General features: G+C 52.6%; 1 protein-coding gene across 2 annotated transcripts in view; it reads left to right on the forward strand.

Annotated features, from left to right (window-relative positions):
* Positions 1 to 24,968, forward strand: part of NAT9 (N-acetyltransferase 9) — a 170,673-nt gene that overhangs the window by 14,004 nt on the left and 131,701 nt on the right. Inside the window, exon 1 of one of the 2 annotated variants that reach the window (XM_086930809.1) lies at positions 20,708 to 20,951. The exons of the other annotated variant lie outside the window; for it this stretch is intronic. The gene's annotated coding sequence lies outside the window, so the exon portion shown is untranslated. Of the gene's footprint in view, positions 1 to 20,707; positions 20,952 to 24,968 lie in introns of those variants that run through there. 2 annotated transcript variants of the gene reach the window in all.

A 24,968-nucleotide genomic window follows, 5' to 3' on the forward strand; every position in this document is an offset into this window, starting at 1 on the left:
AGAAGTCGAGGTGCTACATCCTCGTCTGGATAGACAATGTTGCGGCAGTTCAGTATGTCAACAAGTTTGGGGTGGGGTTACAACGTTAAAGCCTCTGTCGGAGATTGCTAAAGATTTTTGGCATTATTGCCTACAGCAGTAGATTTCAGTGGTAGCAGAAAATTTTCCATGTCATTCCGATGTGATTGGCAACTGGAATTCCAGGTTTCTGCAGGATATTAGTGACTAGAAACTTCATCTATGTTTTATTTTACGGCTTCAACATCTTTGGGGTCTCTTCTAGATCTTTTTGCTTCCTGTGTCATCAGACAAGTTCCTCTATTCTTTAGCTGGTGCCAGATCCTCTGGCTGTGTCGATGAACACCGATCTCTAGGATTGGTGCTAGGGCCTCAAGTACGTTTCCCGCCCCTTAGTGATGATCCCACGAGTAGTGACTCAGTTCAGGAGGCCGAGAGCAGAGTTAGTTCTACAAACCCCATTCAGGAGTGTATAGTCATAGTCAGACTCTGCTGGCTATCTACTGCGATTTTTGATTTTTTGGTCATGCTTCCTACTCATCCAGAGCTCCTAATAAGCCAGTCGAGGATCTTCATCCACTAGTCCTGCTGAGTTCTCTTCAGTTCATAGAGTGGCAAATGCAGAGGTCACTGGAAAATGTCTGGACTTTCTTCATCTACCAATTTTGGGTGTCTGGAACCCATAAGCGATATGGCGTCAATGGATTGGGTGGTGTGATTCACAGGATATCGATCCAGTAGGAGCCGACTAGCCACCATGGGATTAATTTCATTTAATTCTTAGTCTCAGATCGCCTAGAATATAGGTTGGTGGATTAACTATTACTCAGCCATCTCAGCGGGGCATCTCCCCATCGATGGTAATCCTTTGAGAGAGCATCTCTTTCTCTGTAAAGTGATGAGAGGGGTACAGACATCTAACCCTCATTTTCCATGCTGTCTCGGTCTATGGGAACTGATTGTGGTCTTGAGATTCCTTCAGACCTGGCTGGATAATTCAGAAATAACCAGGAAACTTCTGTTTGTCAAACTCACCATACTTCTGTGCCTCATCTCTTGCAGGCAAGTTTCAGATGTGAGATCTCTGGATATTGCAGGCAGGGTATTCTCACCTGAAGGTGTGTCTTTTCAAATTACCAGACATATTAAAACTTTTTAGAGTGCATTTCATGCTCCCATTTTTCTGCAAATTCGAAATTGTGTGTGGTTAAGTTTCTGAAGACATATGAATTGGTTACTCGGCAGTGTCGATGAAATCCAAAGAGACAGCAATTGATTTTGCTGCTGAAACCCTTTCGACCTACCTCCTCTGCTACTTTGGCTAGATCGGGCATATGGCTTATGTCGGAGGCAGGTGTGGATGTGAATGCCCTGGTTACTTACTGGTAATCTTCATTACTCCGAGTCCTAGTCTTCCTCGCCACAGTAATCACACATGAGCATTATGCTCCCACAGAAACTCCAAGTAAAATTCAGTTAGCTTACTAGTCTCCCTATCCCTCCAATATGGTCCCCATCGTCCTCCACCAATCATATAAAAAGGATGCAACACCGTATCCACGACCTGTAAATAAAGCCATAGACATGAAGGAACCCATAAGGGCTGGTAGGGAAGGGAAACTATTCTGTGGCGAGGAAGACTGGGACTCGGAGTAATGAAGATTACTGGTAAGTAACGTGGGCATTACATCCTCGTTCTTCTTCCTCGCCACAGTAATCACACATGAGCAGATACTAAAGCAACATCAGCTTCATAAATAATCAAATACAGCGCCCACATGGAAGGCAGCAAAAAATATTGATTGAAAAACACACCTGAGACAGATACAAACTCAATAAGGCTAGGATTCCAGAACCGAAGAGGCAAAGGCAATGGAAACACCACCCCCAACCTCGAGACGGTAATGAAACATGAAGGTATAAGGAGAAGACCAAGTGGCCGCCCTGAAAATATCCTCCATGGAAACACTTTTAAAAGCGGCCCAAGAAACAGCCACAGAACGAGTAGACCACCCTTGAATCGGATGCGAGGGAACCTCAAACTAGACACCATAAGCCGACAGGATAGCTTCCTTCATCGACCTGCTAAGTGTACAAAGGGAAGGCTTCATGCCCTGTCTTGCCAGCCCTAAAGTGACAGATTGTCCACCTTACAAAAAGAAGCTGTGCGGGACAAGTAAATCAAGACCGCCCACTTCACGTCCAAAAGATGCAACAGAGACTCCTCCTCAGAACAAGGAGCCAGAAAGAAAACAGAGAGGACCACCTCTGCCGTCCTATGAAAGAAAGAATCCACCCTAGGCACAAAAGTAGGGTGTGCCCGTAAGACAACTGTATCCTCCAAAATCCTCAAAAATGGGCCCAACCTCAAGAAAGCAGTGAACTCACCTTCTGGCAGAGGCAATCGCCACCAGAAAAAACACTTTCAGTGACTAAAACCTTGTCAACAGATTCCAGGGGCTCAAAGGGAACCTCCTTCAAAGCCTTCAACACCTAAGGAAGATCCAGCAGAGGTGGAGACAACACAGGACGAGGCCGCTGTGCAGCCTGAGATTTCAAAAGACGAGCCACCAGGGGTTCACTTGCCCCAAAAGGGGAACCGTTGAAAGCCCGAATAGCCGCCCATTGGGCCCGAAGGGTAGATAGGGCCAAGCCCAGACCAAAAGCCTCCTTCAAAAAATCCAGAACACGAGCCGGATCCAACTCATAAAAAGGCCAACCATGGCGCATACACCAACTAGAAAAATTGTCCCAATGCTTAGCATAGGATTGCAAAGCAGAAGGATGCCGGGACTGCTGAATGAAACCCGCAACCTCATGCGAACAACCACTCTGGATCAGAGACATCCGTTCAAGAGCCAAGCCTGAAGACCCATGGACCGGAACACCGGAAGTGGAACCGGAGAACCCATCAAAGGATAGGGATGAAACGGCAACGTCCAACCCGGACCCACCGCCACTCCCAACAACAGATGGAACCATGGGCGGCGATGCCAACCACCAGAAGCACCAAGACCCAGTCTCTCCTGATCTTCTGCAAAACCACTGAAATTAGGGGGATTGGGGAAAAGGCATACAACAGACCCAGAGACCACTGGAAGGACATCGCATCCACTCTCCAAGCCGGCCCCAGTCGGCGGAAGGGGTGGCCTGTGAGATATCGACGGTGCTGAGGTTCCCGGGGGTGAGACAGACCGCCTGAGGGATCCCCCCCGCTGCACTGCTTGTGTCCTTTACTGTTTCCCTGTCAGCGAGAACACCGGGAAGCACCTTAGGACAGCCGCGCTGGATATGGGGAAAGACTGGCCCATACGAGGAGCCCAAACAAATAAAATAATGCAATACACCGTCCGGGCCCGACTTCGGCGGACCGCCTCAGAACAGACCTGGAGAAGGGGAACCACCAGGACTCAACAGCCCGGGACGAGGCCGACATTTTGGATGCGATCTGTGGCGTTAGAAACCAAAATGGACGGGATGGCCATGGACATAAACCATTTGCGCCTGGATCTTAGGAAGGTGGCAGACAGGGAAACCACCACGGAGGGGGACCTCAGCGCTCTGAAAACTGAGGTCTGTCAGCTGAGGGAGGTGGTAACAGCTCTCCAGGATCACAGGGCCCGGCTGGAGGTATGCTCAGACGCGAGTCCCGTGCTTTCCACGCCACTGGAGTCCAGCTTTCCTGGCTGAAGATGGCTGATAGCCAAAAACAGGTCCTAGGATGCTTGATTCCGGTCCAGGAAAGACATGGCTTGGCAGTTCGGGCTGGACTGTTCCCATGATGTACAGGGTCAAGGCTGATTTGCATATGGCCATGTCTGAACTGGAGTGGTGTGGTGAGCAAAAAAAACGATGGATTTAGCCCAGATCTCTGTACTGGGATGAATGTATGACATTGTTCTGCATTCTGTCTGTTGGACATGGCCCTTTCTGCAGGGTCATTGCTGAACTTTTTGCCTTCCTCCAATATTCTCTCTGACCTGTTTTTGTTGGTTTAATGACTCTGGGCACTTTACCACTGCCAATCAGTGCCACAGTGTAAGTGCTCCCTATGAAAAGTGTATACATTAATTGGTTTCAATGATTGGCTTATTTGGTTTACTGTCAGTCCCCAGTAAAGTGCACCAGCAGCGCTAGTTGCGCCACCCACAGAAGCAGCCTTTTAAAATGTGTCTAAGGTCTGCCATTGCAGAACCTGTGTACAGTCTGGTACTGTCATGCTGGCTGGGCAAGTGCACACACTTGCCAGCCTCTAAACCTTCCCTTTACTTCATGTGAGTCACCCCTATGGTCGGCCCAAGGGCAGGGTGCATTGTAAGCATAAGGTAGGACAAGCCCTGATGTGTGTGGCATGCCCTAATAGTGAATTACAGCCCTTTTCGTTTTTCACTATTGTAAGGCTACCTGTTCTCATAGGCCAGAATGGGCTGCTGGAATTATTACACTCTATAACCGCAGCAGGCTAAGGGAACATGGTAGAAAGTCAAGTTTAGTATGCCTGAACTCAGAATAATAAAATACTTCTTTTAGTAAAGTTTATGTTAATATCCTGTGTTTGCAAATGCTACTTTTAGAAAGTTAGCATTTGCTTGCCTGACTATTTCAGCCCGCCTCTGCTAGGATGTGTATCTGCTGTCTGGTTTCTGTGAGTGACAGGGCTGGGGGATTCCAGGGGACAGTCTGGGCTGCTAGGTGGTGAATAGAGGGATTACCCCCAGGACAGGTGGGAGGGGTGCCCCTTGACACTGAATAGGGCTGTGCTCTGCCACCACAATGCTGGCACCACCTCCTGCAGAGCGTCTGATGTCCCTGCCCTGCATCCTGAAAGAAACAGCCAGAGGCTCAACAACAAAGTGCTTTAAAACTGGGTTGAACCAGGCTCGTTCCCCTGGCCTGCAAAGACAAAAGGAACTGTGTATAAAAGTGGGAGCCCTGCTCCTAAACATTAGATCCTGTTTTGACCACGAAGAACCTCTGTCCGACTAGAAGGACCAAGAAGAAGCTAAAAGAGGAAAGACTGTCCCTGACCTAAAGGACTGGCCTGCAGTTGGTGCCTTGCTGAGAAAGGAGAGGAAAAGACCAGAAAGGACTTTTCAACATTTGTGCCTAAAACAATCTCCAAGGGCTTGGAATTGAGCTTGACTCCCTGACCAGAGTCCCGGGATCACTGGACTCTTGCCGCCTCTCCTGACGACGTTCCTGGCTGTGTGTTGACCTGCCTCTATGCCACCGGCAGCTGTGACCCCTCTTTGCGCCTCATTTTCCCCAAGTAAGCAGCTTGTGCCTAGCCGTCCCGCCACAGGTGACTCTGCTCCGTCGAGCCGTGTCGATCCCGTCCCGCCTGGGCCGCCCGCATCCTGCCCCTCCTTCCTGAGGAGGTGTACTGGTCACTGATCGCCCCCACCGCCAGAGACAACCGGCCCAAACCCAGCGCGAGTCCCCGTACGCTCTGTACGCCCGGACCGCACTAGCGCTTTGTGCCACTTTGTTCCGCGCTGCACCTCGAGCGTGCCTGTACCGGCCGCTCCATGCCGTCCAACCCCCCAACCGCCCCACAGCGTTGTCCGAGAGGATCGGCTTTGATCCCGCACAGTGTAAGTGCCCCAAAGCAGCGTGAGCCCCGGACTGTCTGCCCCACCTCCCAGAGCCCCGCTCCTCCGCCTCGATCTCTGAGGTCGGTACGAGCCGTGCCCAGCAGGGAAGCCGCGAACCTGTCCCGGGACGCCTTGCCCGGTCCGCAACGTTGGAATCACCAATTGCCTGTGAATCATCAAAACCAAGGTACTGTGCCATTCGAACTGCGGTAGGAGTTCGCATCGGACTCGGGGTCCGCAACGTTTGTTTTCCCCGCATTGCTTTAAAACACGAACGAGGCGCGCGGCCGCACTGCGACACGTACCCCTCAGTAAAGACTGCCGCGCCGTACACCCCATACCGCGAGGTGCGTGAGCAACGGGAGAGCCTCCCTGTTCTCCCCACACAGAGTACACCAGAGCGGTACGCAGCGCACAACCTTTAACGAACGGTGCCAAGACATCAGAGTCCGCTTTGAGTGGTGGGGGGACAGTGTTTTAGTCAATGGACCTTGAGAAATAAGCAGTAATTAGGAACTTTAAAGAACTCTTTTACAAACGAAAGTACTGTGGCCTCATTTCCTAAAGTTATATTGGTCTTGTATTAAGCCTGCAATTATCTAAGTCTACGTATTTCTGATACATAAAATACAGCCTCGTGTCCATCTCTGGTGGGTCTTTAATATTGCCGTATGTGGTCATGAATGCTTAACCAACTGACGACCTAGGATTAGCCTTGTCTGCCCGCGCCACACTACCTAGAGGGTGAGCAGGGGTTATTCTTTTTTTTGTTTAAATCATTTTTATTGAATTTTGTGGCATCAAACATATGACAAGCCGGCAAATGAGTAGTGCAAAGAACACCCAAAGCTTCTACCCGGCGAGCCTCACGTCGATGTAAGATAATGTGTCCATGAAGTTGGGAAAGGGCCCGGTTCCGGCCGACAATGTAGTAATAAAAACCCATCAACAACGAACTTTCGCTCCTCCCCAAACCCCCCAGCCCCCCTGCCTCCCGTATCCCTCCCCCGGTGTGGTCAATATGCAGCTATCAAGCGTTATGAGGTGTATATATACAGTGTGAGTTTTAGGTCGAGGTCTCCGTGTCCCGCCTGAATTCGTCTGCCAGGCGAAGCACCCTGAGGTATTTTCGGCATGTGAGTTCATTAAATTCAACCAACAAAAGAGAGACCCGGGGCTGCCACGTATCCATTAAGGTGTCCAGTGTCTGAGTAAGGGAGGCTTGTATCCGCTCCATGCCCATTGTGTACCAGAGCCTGTGAAGCCACCCCGTGGTGTGGGTGTTCTCTTGGTGCCCCATAGTGATAGGATATGTTGTGTCGCTGCCCCAATTGCCAACCCCATCTGCTTCCCTCTGAGTGACTTGAGGGGGAATGTGATTGTGTTGGGGAGACCTAACAGTGCATATGCCGGAAATCGGGGGATCTCCGTCTCAAAGTGCTTATCTATTACACGTAGCACCTGTTCCCAGTACTCCTTTACGTCTGCACATTCCCATAGTATGTGAGTAAGTGTTCCTAGTTGGCCGCACCCTCTCCAGCATGTCGGGTCCCGGCGCAGATTGCTTTTGTGTAATCGTGCAGGTGTCAGGTGCCAGTAATATGCTATGTTTACTGCTGATTCTTTGCTAGCTACGTTTCGGGCAGTGTGGTGGGCCCTGAAATAAATGTCCTGCCACTCTTTGTCCATAAAGGAGCGATCCAGTTCTCGCTCCCATCGCTTTTGGCCCGCGGAGCGCGTGGTTGATGAGGGCGGCAGAGCAATTTGTAGAGGTCTGTGATCACCTGTTTATCCGTCCTTTTCGTGTGGAGCCACTTTTCATAAGCTGTGAGATGTCTACTCACATGGGGCAACACCTCTCTTGCGGTAAGCCAGTGCCTGATCTGGAAATACTGGAAACGCCGAATCTGGGGGAGCGTGTAGAAGTCTTGTAGGGTTTGTATTTGCATGAAGCCGTCGGTGTCGAAGAGATGACCAGCCGACTTGCACTCCGATGACCTCCATTGTGGGAACGACCCAGGGACCGTTCCTGGCTCAAAGGCCGGATTATCAAACCGGGGCGTCATCGGGGATGGAAAGGGGGTGAGGCCATTTGTAACCGCTTCCTTGTCCCACACTTGCATCACTGTTCAGGTGATGGGCGATCTCTTGAGGTACGTTTCAAGAATGGAACCTTCCATAAGGACATTTGGGCCATTGCTCGGTCCTGGAATAGCCATCGTTTTTCTGATTCTGGTCGACTCCACTCCAGAAGGTACCGGAGTTGCGTTGCTTGGAAGTACCGAAGTAGGTTTGGAACCCCTAGGCCGCCCTCCGATGTGGGGCGCGTGGTCAGGTCCCTGCGAAGTCGCTGCCTTTTACCAGCCCAGACGAATTGCCTTATGCTGTCTTGTAGTTTTTTGAGGAGTCCTATCGGCGGTGTCACTGGGATGGTTTGAAACAAGTACAAGACTTTTGGCAACAATGACATTTTGATAGCCGCTACTTGTCCCAGCCAAGAGAGTGGCTGCTGAAGCCACCGTGTCAGATCACCCTGCAGTTGAGTGAGCAGAGTCGTATAATTTTGTTCGACCGTTTGGGCCGTGCGTGGTGTCAAGATATGCCCAGGTATGGCAACGACATAAGGGATGAGAGGCCTCCGTAGCACTGTGGACTGCGCTTAGCCGTGCGGACGTTCTGCCCCAAAGGTAAGATCACCGATTTCTCGACATTCACCTTGAAGCCGACACTGTTCCAAACGCCTCCATCTCCATCAGGAATACCAGTACCAACCTCGTGGGGTCTTCTACCGCTGCGAGGATATCATCCGCGTAAAGACTTATGGTCTGCGGTTCCCCACCAAACGGGATACCGACAATGGCCGGGTTGTCCCTGACCTTCTTTGCGAAGGGTTCGATGTATAACGCGAACAACAGGAGCGAGAGTGGGCACCCCTGCCTGGTGCCCCTTTGGATGTTAAATGGCTGGGAGCGCACCCCGTTAACTCTGATCACTGCCTTGGGAGCCGCGTAGCAACTGGCGAACCATGTGCGAAAGCGGTCCCCCACCCCGAATCGCGCCAAGACTGTGTCAAGATACCCCCAATCCACCCTATCGAACGCTTTTTCCGCGTCGACCGATAAGAGGGCCACATCAGAGTCGTTGAAATGGGCCTTGTCAATGACGTGGAGCAGGCGTTTGGTATTGTCAGCGCATTGCCTGTTCGGGATAAATCCCGCTTGGTCTGGCTCAATGATGCCTGGCAAACAGGGACCCAGTCGGGCCGCCAGTATGCCAGTGAATAGTTTGAGATCCAGATTAAGTAGCGAGATGGGCCTATAGACCACGCAGTGGGACGAGTCCTTGCCCGGCTTGAGAAGGACCGCGATGTCGGCCTCCAGCATGACCTGGGGAATAGAGCCTTTACCTTGGAAGGAGTTAAACAGTCTGGCTAGTAGCGGTGCCAGTAGGGGGCAAAAGGCTTGGTAAAAGCCCGCAGAGAAGCCATCCGGTCCCGGAGCTTTGAGCGGTTTAAGGCACGCGATCGCTGAGATGACTTCTTCCGTTCTGATAGGCGCATCCAGAGAGCACCGGTTAGCCTCATTGAGAGGTGTAATTGCCGCCTCCTCTAGGTAGGCCTCTACCGCCCCCTGATCAGGGGGGGCTCTGCCGCGTACAGGGAGGCATAAAATGCCCGGAACACCTCCGTGATCTGGTCATCCCCTTAGATTGTTTGCCCCTGGTGGTTTTGAATCGAAGAGACTTGGGAGCGTAGGGTCTTGGCCTTGAGTCGGCTCGCTAGCAAGCGCCCTGTTCTGTCGCCACCCACGTAATACATGTGGCATAAGCGCAATGCCGCGTATTCTGCCCTGTCCAGGTCTAGGCTCGCCAACTGGGCCCTAACTGCTTTAAGCTGACGCCAGATCCTGGGGGCCCCGGTTCTGCTATGGGCCCGTTCCAACTCGAGCACCTGCGCAGAAAGGGACAGTGGCTTGTCTCTACGTCCCCGGCTTCTGCAGCGGCCACTGCGATTAAGTCTCCCCGCACCACCGCCTTAAGCGCCCCCCACACCGCTGTCAGTGGGACCTCAGGGGTATCGTTCGTGCGCAGGTATTCTGTGATGCGGTCGTGGAGCTGTTGTGTGACCCCTTTGCGCTGCAAGAGGGTTTCCTTGAGGCGCCATCTGCCTTTCTGCACCGTGATTCGTGGGACTCGCATGTGTGTCATGAGAGCGTCGTGATCGGAGAGTGCTGCCGGAAGAACCCCGATGTCGTCGACCAGAGGGGCCAATTCTGTGTTCCCAAATAAGTGATCAATTCGAGCATACGTGTGGTGTACGTGTGAATAAAAGGTGTATCCCGGGGTGGTGGGATGGTGTCTCCTCAATAGGTCTACAAACCCCCTATTCGCTAGCCACTGACCCCCTTCCACCGAGATCGCACCTGTAAACCCAAATCGGTGGCCCGACCTGTCCCTGTTGGAGTTCATCACTAATTTAGTGTCTCCACCCACCAGTATGGATTTCGCATTGGCTGCTAATGCGTCTGCTAGAGCTCCTTTAAGAAATGGTTCTTGTTTGGAGCATAAAGTGACCCCACGACCACCGCTAACCCACCTATCTGGATGTTGTAAGCTAGGAATCTCCCTTTAATTGCGGCCACTTTGTGAAGGGCCACCCCAGCCTTTTTCTCCGGTGTAGAGGAGTAGTACTGGAACGGGAAGGCCCTGGAGCGCATCCTGTGCCAGTCTTTGGGGAGCAAGCGAGTTTGTTGAAGTAGTCACACTTCCGCCTCAGAATTCTCTAGGTAGGACAAGAACGCCCTGCGTTTGACGGGGTTGTTAAACCCCTTAACATTCAAGGTAAGAACCCTTAACGTGGAGTCCGCCACACGTGGAAGGTATAAGGGCTACGCTGTATGTCAGGAAGTCGCCGGATTCCATATACATTGTTACCCTGTACCACACTGGGAGTCCCCCCCTTTCCCCAGAACTGTCCCTCCCCGAACCCCCTCCTCCTCCCCCCAGCAACCCCCCCGAACCCCAACTGAAACTCCCAACCCATAGACCCCGCCTCCCCCACCCCCGTCCCCCTCCCCTAACCCCAACTGGAAACCCAACATTGTCACAGTCCCAGGCCTATCCGTATAGAGTTCAGGCCTACGGAGTCTTTACGTGGAGGAGTGTGTGGCGATGGCGACCTCTTCGGCCACCCCCATCCCCCCCAGACCTACTGATCCTGAAGCAAAGAAGAAACCCCCTTACTGATTACTGCAGAAGCCAGTGCACCATGGCAAGGCACATGTCCCAGGCGCTTATTCCGACATCTCTGTGTCCTTGGATACCTCCTCGATGACCGCCGCCAGTGCCTGCGCCACCGTCGCTTGATCCGGTTTATGGGACACCTTTGGCGAGTGTCTGCGCCCCACCCGCTGCCATCCGTCGCTTGAGGGCCGTGGTGAATTCCTTTGCGAGGGTCGTTCCGAGGGACCCTCCGTCTGTGTGTCGCCACCATGGTCTATGCCCAGCAGTGTGCAGGTGTCTTGCAAAGATCTAAGTTGTTGTAGGACTTTGTTCCACTTGAAGATTAATCGGAAGGGATGGCCCCATGAATAAGAAATTCCCTTATCCCGCAGCAATGCGGTGGCTGGTTTGAAAGCCTTGCGCTTTTGCAGGGTGATGGTCGAGAGATCCTGGTACAGTGCTACTGGATGTCCCTGGTAGCAGAGGGGTTGTTTTGTGCGGGCCACCCAGAGGATGCGTTCCTTTAATGGAAAGTCAGGAAGAAACCCCAGGATATCCGGGGGGGTGGGGTGCAGGGGGGGTGCGGGTGCTCGGCGTGCCGACCCTGTGCGCCCTGTCGGTGCCGGTATCAAAATCCTCCCCTTCGCCCAAGACATCCCGGAAAAGGCCCTGCAAGAAGAGGGAAACATCAGTCCCTTCCGCCGTAAGTGGCATGCCTCGGACTCGTATATTATTTCTGCAGGAGCGGTTCTCAAGGTCCTCCGTGTGCGCTTGTAGGTCTACCTGTTGTTCTCGGAGGCGTACCACTTCTTGTTGCAGCTGCTCTACCTCTTCACTTCTAGTGTGGTCGGCGTCCTCCACTGCGCCCACTCGCTCCCCCAGGCCATCCACTTCACGCCGCAACTCACAAATCTGTCGGCCATGTCCTGCTTTAATGTCTGGAAGTCCCCGCGCAAAGTGTTGAAAAGGGTTTCCAAACATGATTTAGTGATGGGTGCCTCGTCTTCCTCTTGCCCCGCTGCGCCCTTCGCCGCCGCCAGGGTCATTGGGCTCTTCTCTCCATTCTGGGCGCCTTTAGCCAGCATGTCCATGATCGTGCTGCCTCCTCTGCGCGGCCCGATGCCATGATAGCCGCGTCAGTCGACCCCGGGGGCAGCGAACTGCACACCACCACTGAAGGGGCTATCTCTGGGAGGGCGCGCTCTCCGGCCGGCCGCGGCTTGGCCCACCAGGTTGTGCGTCCTACCCGATGGAACCGCGGGCTATCACCCAGGCCGAGCAAGGGCGACACGCTTTCGTTGGCATCACTGAGGCCCGATTGGATTGGGCCCCCTCGCCGTTCCCCATCTCAGGACTCGTAGCAGCTGGGAATCTGGGGACCCTGATAATGGAGGTGGATCCCTGTTGGGTACTCGTCCAACCCCACCTCGCTAGGGCCGGCAGGTGATCTTGGGCAGAGGGGGCTCCCTTCACTAGGCCCGAAGGTCTTGTGCGCAACCTGGCACCGCTGTGTCGGCGTCCGCTGACATGCTCGCAGCAGTCCGCTGGTGTCTCCGACTGCCCCCCCTCATGCACTGTCCACTGGCAGCTGTCGCCGGGATGTGTGGCTCGGTGTGGCTCCTATCTCCCACTCCTGGTGCGCCTTGTGTATTCGCCCCGGATCGGGCCTGCCCGCCACCACCACCTGCAGGCCCTGAAGCCTGGGGGCTCCATTTACGCGGCCCCCAGCCGGGCACCAACGCGGCTTGCCGGGAAGCGCTCTGCAGATGTCCGCCGTCGCTCAAGGCTGCCGCCTCTGATGTCGGGTCCACAAGCCCGAGGTGTGGTCCCGTGCTGGCTCGTTGGTGTCAAGCGACCCGTTGGTAGCTGCCCCTAGGAGTCCTTGGCCCGTAGAGCGGGCTCCGTTGGCTAGGCCCCAAAGCCTGGGGCTCAATTTTCACGCACTAGCTCTGGCGCTGGCTGACTTGGTCTCGGCATTCCGCAGGTGACTGCGACCGTCACCCGTCTTCCACTGGGCTCCCGGGGCTGTCGCTTGTGATGCAGATGCTTCTCGGGCAGTTACCCGGTCCGGGCGCGAATGTGGCTTCCAGCGGTGGGCCCGTAGACCGGGGGCTCCAGTTCCGCGCCCTCTGGGTGGGCATCTCTTCGATTCACTAGAGGGTGCCCCGCTCCGTTCCGTCACCTTTTGGGGCCGCCTCCACCTCAATGGCGGAGGCGCGGCTCCTCAGCGTGCGTCCGGTGCACCGGCGGGGATCCGCGCCAGTCAGCCTGCAACCTCGGCCGCCACGACACCGCAGGCCGGTCGCGTTGCGTGGCGGATGGGACTCCGCGGCAATTCAGGTGCCTCCACTCGCCGCGTTAGCGAAGCAGGCCAGTGAGTCCGACACCACAGTAGCCCCACCGGGCCTGTTTGGGGGTCTCAGGTGCTTTTAATAGGTCCGGGCGAGGGCTCGGGTCGGGAGCTTCACAGACCCACGTCTGTCTCGATCGCCATCTTTGCCTCGCCCCCAGCAGAGGTTATTCTAAAGGGTGATCCCCTTATCCTGACTAGAGGAGAGGGTCCCTGCTGGTCACAAGTTCTGACCTGTGCCAACCAGAGACCCACAAATCTAACATTGGTGGCAGCGATGAGGATTTTCGGATTTGCATTTATGATTTATGTACAGTAAATTATTGTTCACCACATAGTGAGAGCAGACCTATAACACAGCCACAGATTTATTAATTTTGTAAGTTTTGCTGAGAGATCTCCATGTCATGCCTGGGTCAGTAAGAATGGGAAAGGCAGCATCCAATTCATGTATTGACTGACTGGGAGAAACTAGAAAACTACACCAACAAACAGCTCAGGAGCTTCTGCAAACATTTTAAAATTTCCATGACCGGACTCTCCAGAAGGGAGCAGTTCCAAAAGGCGCTGAGGGCCAGGAATGCCCCTGGAAATGTGATTGAATTTGGGGATGCAGAACAGCAGCTGGAGGGACCACTGGGTCCAGAAGGGAGGAGTGCAACCTCCCCGTTGGGTAGCAGTGTTTCTGCCCGAGGTCTGTCGCCAGAGGAGTTGGCAGACAGGGAGGAGACCAGGAGACATGAAATGGAGATGGCCAAACTCAATATACAACTGGAGCTAGAAGCTAGGAAATTAGCTCTGGAAGAAAAGAAAATTCAGCTTGAGCATGACTTGAGAATGATTTGGAGCTCGAGGGGCTTGAGGCCATGAGTGTTTCAGCCCAGCAACGAGAAATGTGTGTAGCTCAGAGTTTGAGCTATGCCGAGCTGGAGGTGGAGTCCAGCTCAGATGGTGGCAGCAATATTCAGGTATGTAGTGCTAGGAGAGCAGTACACACACCCAGAGATGTGGCACCTGACTTGGAGGGGGTTAACATACACCAGGAGGTTCAAGGACATGAGATAGCTCCAGTATTCCACAGTGACTCTGAAGGGAATAGGGTAACTGGCATAGGGGTTTATGGTCCTAGTAGTGGGAGGAACACTCTACTGACTCTCTAGATGAGAGGTACAGGGAGAGGGGATCCCCCAAAGTTGAGGTCTTGGAATGTGAGTATGGAGACCACCCAGAAGAGTGTGGGTTGTGGGACAGAGACCGACAGATACTGTCTTGCCAATATCAGGAGAGTGGTGTGGAGTATGTGTGTGAGGCACTGGATGGTGAGGTGAAGGATAGTTTGGTTGACCCTTGTAAGGGGCTGTGTGATCCAATTCTGGGAGAGCATATTTTAAGTCCCTGTTTTCCAGAGCTATGCCAACACCTGTTTGAGAGTGAGTTCTCTGACCCCAGGGAGCTCACATTGGAGGCAGACTCTTTGGTGGATTCCAGAGGGTCTGAAGAAGCATCGGGGATTGATTCCAACAAGAGTGGCTCAGGTAACTTCCAGTTGTGTGTGATGGAAGAGGTTCAGTGTAGCCCAGCTAGGTCACAGTGTAATGGGAGGGGTGTAGGGGCTCGAGTCCTGTCTAAGAGGAGAAGGAGTGAGTATGGGTTCTGTCCCCAGGTACTCGAAACCCAGTCTCAAGGCCTGGATAGTTTCTTAAGGGAACATCAGGTCGAGGGCCTAGGGTGTACTTGTAGGCCATTTGAGGAGGATCTCCCAGTATCTAGAGGACGTGGAGACTCAGTAAGCAGAGCTCCAGTGGTTCTGGTATCTGGCAGTACCGCTCCAGTTGGGAGGGTACAGAAGTCCAGGTGGTGGGGTGAGAGGGGGGAAAGAGTCCCCAGTGGGAGCACCAGTGGGTCAGAGGCCAGCCAGCAGGGCTGCTTCCCCAGGGAATGACCATGGTGACACCACTTCTGTCCTGGGGGATCTTCGCGCACTGTCAGATGGACAGGGGACGGGTGATCTGCGTCAGGCAGACTGTCACACAACACAGGAGTTGTTTGTTACCTTCAGGGGGGGCATGTGTGCTCCCAAGGAAGTCTTGGTACGCCAGGCAAGTGTTCAACTGCAGGGTTGGGTCCCTGAGTTGGGAAGCCAGGTACAGGGATTGCCTGACCTGGAGGGAGGGACATCTGTAATCAGTGTCCCTACCAGTCTGTCTTTTTGGTATACCACTCCAGGTGGGAGGGTACAGCCGTCTGGAAAGGGGTGCAGAGGGAGGGAGTCCTCGCCTCTGACCCCAGTTTAACTAGAGGGTTTAGACCCTAGGTTTAAGGGCCAGGTGCAGGGTGTCCCCCCCTGACCTGGTACCCCAGTTGCAGGATAGCACCCCTGAACTGGTGGGCGCATTGTGCAGGTCACCTGCCACAGGTGCCCTGACAATTCTGGAAGGGGGTACCACTCCAGGTGGGAGGGTACAGAGCCCCATGGAGGAGGACCGGGTGTGGGAGAGCCCACCTCAGTCTCTCGTCCAGCCACCGCACACAGGCCTGGGGCTGGTGGGTCAGTGCCAGGATGTCATACCTGACCTGACAAGAGGGAGGGTGGACAAAGGGTGCCAAGCACCTGGGGCTACTGCCCCCCGCTCTCTGAGAGTCATAAGGCCTGGGTCTCATTTCTGACTACTGTCAATGGCCACTGTGACTTGATGTCTGTCTGTTGGGACACACCTGTGAGCAAGTTAAGGTTAAGTGCTGCACAGGTGGTGTCCACAGGTGAAGAGAAGGGTTCCCCACGGAGTAGCTTGGTGAACCCTGAGAGTATGAACAGAGGATTTAAAATGGGTTCAGATTGACGTAGAACTGGAATATGCCCCTGCTGTTGCAGGCCAGGTCCATGTTCTATCGCCCTAAGCAGGGAAGCCTATCACGGTAGTGATTGGTCTATCCTGCGTTTTGGCTGGAAGGGGGTTGTGTTGGACTTGGCCCTTTCTGCAGGGTCATCCCTGAACTTTTTGCCTTCCTCCAATATTCTCTCTGACCTGTTGTTGGTTTAATGACTCTGGGCACTTTACCACTGCCAATCAGTGCCACAGTGCAAGTGCTCCCTATAAAAAGTATATAAATTAGTTGGTTTCCATGATTGGCTTATTTGGTTTACTGTCAGTCCCCAGTAAAGTGCACCAGGAGTGCCAGGGCTTGTAAATACAAATGCTGCTTGTGGGCCTGCAGCGCTGGTTGCGCCACCCACAGAAGTAGCCTTTTAAAATGTGTCTAAGGTCTGCCATTGCAGAACCTGCGTGCAGTCTGGTACTGTCATGCTGGCTGGGCAAGTGCACACTCTTGCCAGCCTCTATTTTTTTTGAAAATGTCTTTATTGACAGCATAAAGTCACTGGTACATAACATACGTCACTTTGCTTTTTTTACATAATAGAAGTACAGTGTCCTCAACAATATAGAATCCAGCATTTTCATCTTCTGTTTTCGTGTGAAAAGGTTTAACTCCCAACTCCCAAATTCCCCCCCTTCTCTTCCCCCCCCCATCCCAGCACTTTCTCAATCCACATAATAGTTCTAAAACGGCATTGATCCGATCATAATGATTCACGTAGTTTCTTTTGGGTCTCTCGATCCCCTACATTGAAACATAATCAAACAACATACAGTGCTAGCAAGGTCTGCATCTCATACAATGGAAATGTCTTTCCAGACTCAGAGTCCGTGCGTGGCTCTCGGCGCATGCGGCGTCACCAGGTCAGCACGGCCTCCCCCTGCACAACCCATCATATGAGGTCTAATCGCCTTGATCCTGTACCCCCTGTTCAAACTCCAGTAGAAGTGCGTTCCAATCTAATGAAATGGGAGTCTTTTTAAGGCCTCTGCGCTCTTCTCTGTGAAGTTCCTACCCCTCTGCTTTACCCCATCTCACCACTTCCCCACTCCAATTCTCCACTGTCGGCGGCCTAGCCGATTTCCACCTCATAGCCACCGCCCGCTTCGCCAACAACAACACCAGGTCCACAAATCTGGTAGCCACACTCCTCTTTTTCTCTTTGTGGCCCAACCCCAGTAGGCAGTAGGATGCAGTGGTGTAAGGCCTACCCGGTGCTATTTTGTTCAGGATACGGTGAACTGTTCCCCAATAGTATCCCAGTTTAGGGCAATCCCAGAACATATGCCATAGGCCTGCATCTTCCCGATGGCATCTGGGGCAGGTGTCAGCTGCATCTGGGAACATGACCCGTATCCTGTGAGGGGTTAAGTATGCCCTATGTACAATCATGAGCTGGATGAATTTGAACTTAGGGTTACGGGACACTTTTTTTGGCAGCTTCAGTACCTTTCCCCACTCCTTATCAGTGAGCTCTCTCCCTAGGTCTTCTTCCCATCGCAACCTAAGGGGCTGTAAAGAAACAGCCCTGCCTGTGCGGATACCATTAGTCAGCCACCTCGTCAGGTGACTACCCGTCCCCATAAGATATTGCATGGTGATCAACGTATTTGTGTCAGGCTCAGTCCCGTCCGGCGCCCATTGTCTGCCTATGTAACGAGTCACTTGCGCGTGTTATATAAATAATGCTCTTGGCGTATGGTGCAACCGGGTGAAGTCTGCGTTCGTTAATAGCCTGCCTTCCGAGAAGAAATCCCCGATTTGCACAAACCCTGCATCGTGCCATGACCGCAATCTTCACTCCGTTAACGTGCCTGTCCCCAGTGGGATGCCCAATAGCGGTATCGAAGGCGCATACGCCGACTGCCCGTTCGTGTACCTGACCGCCCTCCTCCAACATGCAATTGCCAGTTTAAGGAGGGGCGGGGCCATGGACGGTGTCATGGTCTTTGGAAGCAGTAATCAGTGTATCACTCCTCGGTTGCGATCCGCCTCCGTCATATTCAGTTCCTGGAGATTGCGGCCTGCTAGCCAGTACGCCAGCCACTGAAGTTGACACGCACAGCTATAGGCGAACAGGTCAGGTACTCCCAGGCCGCCCCCGTCCGTTAGGAGCTGCAGTTTGGCCATGCCTATACGTCGTCTGCCTTTCCCCCACACCAGCTCCGTCAGCAGCGCGGTCAGGGTTTTAAAAAAATGGCGGAGGCGGAGGCGCGGCTCCTCAGCGTGCGTCCGGTGCACCGGCGGGGATCCGCGCCAGTCACCCTGCAACCTCAGCCGCCACGACACCGCAGGCCGGTCGCGTTGCGTGGCGGATGGGACTCCGCGGCAATTCAGGTGCCTCCACTCGCCGCGTTAGCGAAGCAGGCCAGTGAGTCTGACACCACACTAGCCCCACCGGGCCTGTTTGGGGGTCTCAGGTGCTTTTAATAGGTCCGGGCGAGGGCTCGGGTCGGGAGTTTCACAGACCCACATCTGTCTCGATCGCCATCTTGGCCACGCCCCCAGCAGAGGTTATTCTAAAGGGTGATCCCCTTATCCTGACTAGAGGAGAGGGTCCCTGCTGGTCACAAGTTCTGACCTGTGCCAACCAGAGACCCACAAATCTAACATTGGTGGCAGCAATGAGGATTTTCGGATTTGCATTTATGATTTATGTACAGTAAATTATTGTTCACCACATAGTGAGAGCAGACCTATAACACAGCCACAGATTTATTAATTTTGTAAGTTTTGCTGAGAGATCTCCATGTCATGCCTGGGTCAGTAAGAATGGGAAAGGCAGCATCCAGTTCATGTATTGACTGTGACTGGGAGAAACTAGAAAACTACACCAACAAACAGCTCAGGAGCTTCTGCAAACATTTAAAAATTTCCATGACCGTACTCTCCAGAAGGGAGCAGTTCCAAAAGGCGCCGAGGGCCTGGGTCAAGGCAAGGAATGCCCCTGGAAATGTGATTGAATTTGGGGATGCAGAACAGCAGCTGGAGGGACCACTGGGTCCAGAAGGGAGGGGTGCAACCTCCCCGTTGGGTAACAGTGTTTCTGCCCGATGTCTGTCGCCAGAGGAGTTGGCAGACAGGGAGGAGACCAGGAGACATGAAATGGAGATGGCCAAACTCAATATACAACTAGAGCTAGAAGCTAGGAAATTAGCTCTGGAAGAAAAGAAAATTCAGCTTGAGCATGACTTGAGAATGATTTGGAGCTCGAGGGGCTTGAGGCCATGAGTGTTTCAGCCCAGCAACAAGAAATGTGTGTAGCTCAGAGTTTGAGCTATGCCGAGCTGGAGGTGGAGTCCAGCTCAGATGGTGGCAGCAATATTCAGGTATGTAGTGCTAGGAGAGCAGTACACACACCCAGAGATGTGGCACCTGACTTGGAGGGGGTTAACATACACCAGGAGGTTCAAGGACATGAGATAGCTCCAGTATTCCACAGTGACTCTGAAGGGAATAGGGTAACTGGCATAGGGGTTCATGGTCCTAGTAGTGGGAGGAACACTCTACTGACTCTAGATGAGAGGTACAGGGAGAGGGGATCCCCCAAAGTTGAGGTCTTGGAATGTGAGTATGGAGACCACCCAGAAGAGTGTGGGTTGTGGGACAGAGACCGACAGATACTGTCTTGCCAATATCAGGAGAGTGGTGTGGAGTATGTGTGTGAGGCACTGGATGGTGAGGTGAAGGATAGTTTGGTTGACCCTTGTAAGGGGCTGTGTGATCCAATTCTGGGAGAGCATATTTTAAGTCCCTGTTTTCCAGAGCTATGCCAACACCTGTTTGAGAGTGAGTTCTCTGACCCCAGGGAGCTCACATTGGAGGCAGACTCTTTGGTGGATTCCAGAGGGTCTGAAGAAGCATTGGGGAGTGATTCCAACAAGAGTGGCTCAGGTAACTTCCAGTTGTGTGTGATGGAAGAGGTTCAGTGTAGCCCAGCTAGGTCACAGTGTAATGGGAGGGGTGTAGGGGCTCGCGTCCTGTCTAAGAGAAGAAGGAGTGAGTATGGGTTCTGTCCCCAGGTACTCGAAACCCAGTCTCAAGGCCTGGATAGTTTCTTAAGGGAACATCAGGTCGAGGGCCTAGGCTGTACTTGTAGGCCATTTGAGGAGGATCTCCCAGTATCTAGAGGATGTGGAGACTCAGTAAGCCAGAGGTCTTCAAACTTTTGGATGTCAAGACCCCCCTGTCAACATTTTTAGGTGTGAGGACCCCCTCCTGACAAAAAATTCTAAACCTGTAGGCAGGTCTACTGGAATTGAGGCATGGTACATATTCTTTGTAGCAGGCACATTAACCCTCTGCACTGTGTGGGTGACAAGAGTGCCCATGTGATGCACGGTAAGCGATGCAACAGTGTGAGAGTAGGGTAGAGGAGTGACTTCCGGGTGAGTGAGGTGGCCGTACGAATTTGGGTGCGAATACAAGTTCAGAATGGGATGAATGAATGTATGATTACTGACGGGCTTGTTTGAGTGAGTTGCATATTGAACTGTGAGGGGGAGAGGTGAGTGAAGTGTCACATGAGTGCATGGCACTGACTATCTGGGGAGGTACAGCTTTGGTATCCTTTCTCAAGGGAGAACTCTGCAGTTATAATTATCCAGTAGAAGACCCAGTTCCTTACAATATTATTGCTCTTTCTGTAGGATACTCTGTCTGCAGATTCTTCACCTCCCCGTTCTGTGGAATGGCCTCTTTTTTAACATCTGAAAAGGTCCCATGTTGGAGATCAGCCCACACCATTGTTCATTCTCCGCATCTGGGGTCGAGGAAAGGGAAATAAGAGACTGGCAGCAGCTCACAGCAGTAGAATTGATGTTAAGAAAACCTTCCGGATCCAGTCTGGCACCCTGAGAGTATTCCAAGGTGAAGACTCTGCATTACTGAAGGTAAGTAACTTGTGCCTTCAAACTGCGAATGGCATGTAACGCATCTTTCATTGACTTCATGCAACCCTTCCCTCCGCCGAAAAAGTGCTTCGACGCCTCGTAAGGGGTAGTAAGCGCTATATAAATGCAATTACAATACAATACAATACAATATAATTTCCTATCTTCCATTCTTCCCTTTAAAACTAACATATTGGAATTCCCTACTCTCTTCTCATTCTGCCTTCTCTCCCCTACTTTAAACTACCCCGGACTATTCATATTTTTTTAGCCTTTCTTCATTCTCAATTAAGTTAACCCCTATCTCTCTATCCCTTACCTTCTGACTTCCTAGTAATCATTTGTTGAATAGCCACTGGGTCATTATAATCTTCTATTGGTAACATTTGGTTAATCAGATTTTCTCTTTGTCACAACACGGGATATTCAGCTCTTCAGTTATGGGCACATTAAAAAAATACAGAATAAAGTGTATACACCTATTACCTTTGTCAAAGGATTTTGGACATGCATGCAGCGCCTTTGAGCAGGTAAAACCAGGAATGAGAAGATATTAATTCAGCTTAACCCAGCACTGTAAGCGCTGCAGTAAATACCAGCTAATTTCCTACATCTGACTTGACAGCCTATGCAAATGGTCTTTGAAGACCTGTGAAAAACTCGGGCGTTCCGGAGATAAGACTCCAGTCACTGCCCTGCTGAGGCCCCAGCAGTGCAAGCTGCACTGCAGCAGCCCGGGCTGACACAGGCTGGGGGAAGAGGGGGGCTGAAGCCCTTGGCAGAACTGTGAGACTGGGAGCGCGACCCCCTTTGCATCGCTCCACGGCCCCCCTGGGGGTCGCGCCCCACAGTTTGAAGACCCCTGCAGTAAGCAGAGCTCCAGTGGTTCTGGTATCTGGCAGTACCGCTCCAGTTGGGAGGGTACAGAAGTCCAGGTGGAGGGGTGAGAGGGGGGAAAGAGTCCCCAGTGGGAGAACCAGTGGGTCAGAGGCCAGCCAGCAGGGCTGCTTCCCCAGGGAATGACCATGGTGACACCACTTCTGTCCTGGGGGATCTTTGCGCACTGTCAGATGGACAGGGGACGGGTGATCTGCATCAGGCAGACTGTCACACAACACAGGAGTTATGTGTTACCTTCAGGGGGGGCATGTGTGCTCCCAAGGAAGTCTTGGTACGACAGGCAAGTGTTCAACTGCAGGGTTGGGTCCCTGAGTTGGGAAGCCAGGTACAGGGATTGCCTGACCTGGAGGGAGGGACATCTGTAATCAGTGTCCCTACCAGTCTGTCTTTTTGGTATACCACTCCAGGTGGGAGGGTACAGCCGCCTGGAAAGGGGTGCAGAGGGAGGGAGTCCTCGCCTCTGACCCCAGTTTAACTAGAGGGTTTAGACCCTAGGTTTAAGGGCCAGGTGCAGGGTGTCCCCCCTGACCTGGTACCCCAGTTGCAGGATAGCACCCCTGAACTGGTGGGCGCATTGTGCAGGTCACCTGCCACAGGTGCCCTGACAATTCTGGAAGGGGGTACCACTCCAGGTGGGAGGGTACAGAGCCCCATGGAGGAGGACCGGGTGTGGGAGAGCCCACCTCAGTCTCTCGTCCAGCCACCGCACACAGGCCTGGGGCTGGTGGGTCAGTGCCAGGATGTCATACCTGACCTGACAAGAGGGAGGGTGGACAAAGGGTGCCAAGCACCTGGGGCTACTGCCCCCGCTCTCTGAGAGTCATAAGGCCTGGGTCTCATTTCTGACTACCGTCAATGGCCACTGTGACTTGATGTCTGTCTGTTGGGACACACCTGTGAGCAAGTTAAGGTTAAGTGCTGCACAGGTGGTGTCCACAGGTGAAGAGAAGGGTTCCCCACGGAGTAGCTTGGTGAACCCTGAGAGTATGAACAGAGGATTTAAAATGGGTTCAGATTGACGTAGAACTGGAATATGCCCCTGCTGTTGCGGGCCAGGTCCATGTTCTATCGCCCTAAGCAGGGAAGCCTATCACGGTAGTGATTGGTCTATCCTGCGTTTTGGCTGGAAGGGGGTTGTGTTGGACTTGGCCCTTTCTGCAGGGTCATCCCTGAACCTTTTGCCTTCCTCCAATATTCTCTCTCACCTGTTGTTGGTTTAATGACTCTGGGCACTTTACCACTGCCAATCAGTGCCACAGTGCAAGTGCTCCCTATAAAAAGTGTATACATTAATTGGTTTCCATGATTGGCTTATTTGGTTTACTGTCAGTCCCCAGTAAAGTGCACCAGGAGTGCCAGGGCTTGTAAATACAAATGCTGCTAGTGGGCCTGCAGCGCTGGTTGAGCCACCCACAGAAGTAGCCTTATAAAATGTGTCTAAGGTCTGCCATTGCAGAACCTGCGTGCAGTCTGGTACTGTCATGCTGGCTGGGCAAGTGCACACTCTTGCCAGCCTCTATTTTTTTTGAAAATGTCTTTATTGACAGCATAAAGTCACTGGTACATAACATACGTCACTTTGCTTTTTTTACATAATAGAAGTACAGTGTCCTCAACAATATAGAATCCAGTATTTCCATTTTCTGTTTTCGTGTGAAAAGGTTTAACTCCCAACTCCCAAATTCCCCCCCTTCCCTCCCCCCCATCCCAGCACTTTCTCAATCCACATAATAGTTCTAAAACGGCATTGATCCGATCATAATGATTCACGTAGTTTCTTTTGGGTCTCTCGATCCCCTACATTGAAACATAATCAAACAACATACAGTGCTAGCAAGGTCTGCATCTCATACAAGGGAAATGTCTTTCCGGACTCAGAGTCCGTGCGTGGCTCTCGGCGCATGCGGCGTCACCAGGTCAGCACGGCCTCCCCCTGCACAATCCATCATATGAGGTCTAATCGCCTTGATCCTGTACCCCCTGTTCAAACTCCAGTAGAAGTGCGTTCCAATCTAATGAAATGGGAGTCTTTCTAAGGCCTCTGCGCTCTTCTTTGTGAAGTTCCTGCCCCTCTGCTTTACCCCATCTCACCACTTCCCCACTCCAATTCTCCACTGTCGGTGGCCTAGCCGATTTCCACCTCATAGCTACCGCCCGCTTCGCCAACAACACCAGGTCCACAAATCTGGTAGCCACACTCCTCTTTTTCTCTTTGTGGCCCAACCCCAGTAGGCAGTAGGATGCAGTGGTGTAAGGCCTACCCGGTGCTATTTCGTTCAGGATACGGTGAACTGTTCCCCAATAGTATCCCAATTTAGGGCAATCCCAGAACATATGCAATAGGCCCGCATCTTCCCGATGGCATCTGGGGCAGGTGTCAGCTGCATCTGGGAACATGACCCGTATCCTGTTAGCAGTTAAGTATGCCCTATGTACAATCATGAGCTGGATGAATTTGAACTTAGGGTTACGGGACACTTTTTTTGGCAGCTTCAGTACCTTTCCCCACTCCTTATCAGTGAGCTCTCTCCCTAGGTCTTCTTCCCATCGCGACCTAAGGAACTGTAAAGAAACAGCCCTGCCTGTGCGGATACCATTAGTCAGCCACCTCGTCAGGTGACTACCCGTCCCCATAAGATATTGCATGGTGATCAACGTATTTGTGTCAGGCTCAGTCCCGTCTGGCGCCCAGTGTCTGCCTATGTAACGAGTCACTTGCGCGTGTTGTATAAATAATGCTCTTGGCGTATGGTGCAACCGGGTGAAGTCTGCGTTCGTTAATAGCCTGCCTTCCGAGAAGAAATCCCTGATTTGCACAACCCCTGCATCGTGCCATGACCGCAATCTTCACTCCGTTAACGTGCCTGTCCCCAGTGGGATGCCCAATAGCGGTATCGAAGGCGCATACGCCGACTGCCCGTTCGTGTACCTGACCGCCCTCCTTCAACATGCAATTGCCAGTTTAAGGAGGGGCGGGCCATGGACGGTGTCATGGCCTTTGGAAGCAGTAATCAGTGTATCACTCCTCGGTTGCGATCCGCCTCCGTCATATTCAGTTCCTGGAGATTGCGGCCTGCTAGCTAGTACGCCAGCCACTGAAGTTGACACGCACAGCTA

This window comes from Lissotriton vulgaris, chromosome 7 (genome assembly GCF_964263255.1).
Source record: "Lissotriton vulgaris chromosome 7, aLisVul1.2, whole genome shotgun sequence".
In the NCBI taxonomy this organism is placed as follows: Eukaryota; Metazoa; Chordata; class Amphibia; order Caudata; family Salamandridae; genus Lissotriton; species Lissotriton vulgaris.